A 1,929-nucleotide genomic window follows, 5' to 3' on the forward strand; every position below is an offset into this window, starting at 1 on the left:
TTGGCTATATTCTTCGTTCATTTTTTTTGCTTTGGTTATAAGGCAAATTCGCCCATCTTCAAAATAATGGTTGAACATTTTTGCTGTAGGATTAGTTTATTTTTTCAATTTTTTAGGTTGAATGGGTTGAATAATTATTTTCAACTTCTTCAACCTCTTCCATTCAAATGATGAAATTTGGTTGAATAATTTTTTCAACTCCTTCAACCTTTTCAATTGTGCAACCATTTGCCCCCTTAGTTTATTTTTTCAACTTTTTTTTTTTTGGCAAACAAGAGAATTTTCATTCAATCTAAAACCCCCTAAGGGGTGAGTTCTTACAACTTGAATCAAGGTAGACAAAGAAAGCTAAAGATAGAGGTTCCATGAGCTTAACATAGGGATTTTCAAACTGAAACAGTTTAACAATATTTGAGAAGTCTATTGGATCCAGAGCGGATTCGTACTTGAGGTGGTCATAAACGGCTCTAGCGGATGACGCGATTGAGCTTGTTACAGGATGTTCCACCAGGGAAACACTTGTGGGGTTTGTCGCCAACATGAGAGGGTTCAAGAGCATAGGATCATAGACCTTTAAACTTTTAGGAAGAGACCTGAGGATACTAGATAAAAGCTATAATCGGGAGTCGCATGGAATGGGAGGCAAACCGTAACAAAGCAGGTGGGTCATCCCTCACATGGCAATAGAGGTAAATGAGTTCCACACAAAGCTGGTAATCAGTTTGGTCCTGGAAAGTATCAACATACTCAAGCTTTCGATCTAATGGCAGTGGATAATACAGGGGATCAAAGGGTTTAGGGGTAAGTTTCAAGCAAACTCGACAAGAAATTATATCAAGCAACTTTGAAGACACCAATGTTCTGCTACCAAGAAAAACTCGTCTTGACCAAGCAGAGATAATTGGTACGTCCATGGAGATGTAAGTTAGTTCTTTATTGGGTTCATGGAGAGGGTGAGACGGAGCAGGGCACTTGAAAAGGTTTCGGTAACCCCAACTTCTACAAGGTGGGGTCATAATGCCGTTATTTTTCAAGCTAATCCAACCATGAGTAACAACCCTAGGTGAATCTAAAGGCAAGGTTCTCAGATAGCTTTTGTACCAACCTCGCGACAATGAGCGATCATGTTCTAGATGTAGTCTTTGGACAATTAGAACCATGATTTGACACAAAGAGAAGCTAAAGAGAGAGTACAAAGAAGAGTTTGGAGCAAACCTGGGCTTTAGGAGAAAAAACTTTGTATCACACCTTTTATAAATGGGCCTCAATGGGATTCTAAGTGGGCCTAAAACCAGCAGGTGAGAGGGGTAGGTCAAATGGGGAACACCACGAGAGATTAGGTTCTCCCTGCCGTCAATCCGCATCTTTGTCATCGCTGGAGCAGGTATCGGTCGGAAACCCTTGGACAAGAAACTTTCCGAGAGCTCACAAAAGAGTTTGGAGAGGTCTGGGTGAAGCGCAGTGAGGGGGGGGGGGTGGAGACCACTACCAGTGACGAGAACCAGAGAGGAAATGTTTTAATGAAGACCAGGAGAGAGCCAGTTTCTTTAGATCTAAGCAAATCGAGTAGATCTGCGTCAGATTCGGAAGTTGGAGCACGGCTGGTTAAGGAGAGTTCTCTTGGTTTCAGGTTCGACGGAGAAAAGGTGAGACGAGTTTGAAGCGAGATAGATTTTGTCGGAAAGCACCTCTCTCCTCTCATCGATGATAATAAGCTGTCGTCGAACAGTGGTATACATGCGGTGGGAGGAAGCGATAGAGAAAAAGGCCAGAAACAAGTTGAAACAAAAAGCTTTTGGAAGCAGGGTATGGAAGAGAGCCGGGATTCCCGACGATGGCAAGCAAAGGCTTTGTCGGCGCCGGAGAGGGTGGTGTGGTGGGAGGTCTCGATAGTCGGAGCAGAGAGCGTTTTTTTTTTTTTTTTTTTTT

This window comes from Camelina sativa, chromosome 1 (genome assembly GCF_000633955.1).
Source record: "Camelina sativa cultivar DH55 chromosome 1, Cs, whole genome shotgun sequence".
Classification (NCBI taxonomy): domain Eukaryota; kingdom Viridiplantae; phylum Streptophyta; class Magnoliopsida; order Brassicales; family Brassicaceae; genus Camelina; species Camelina sativa.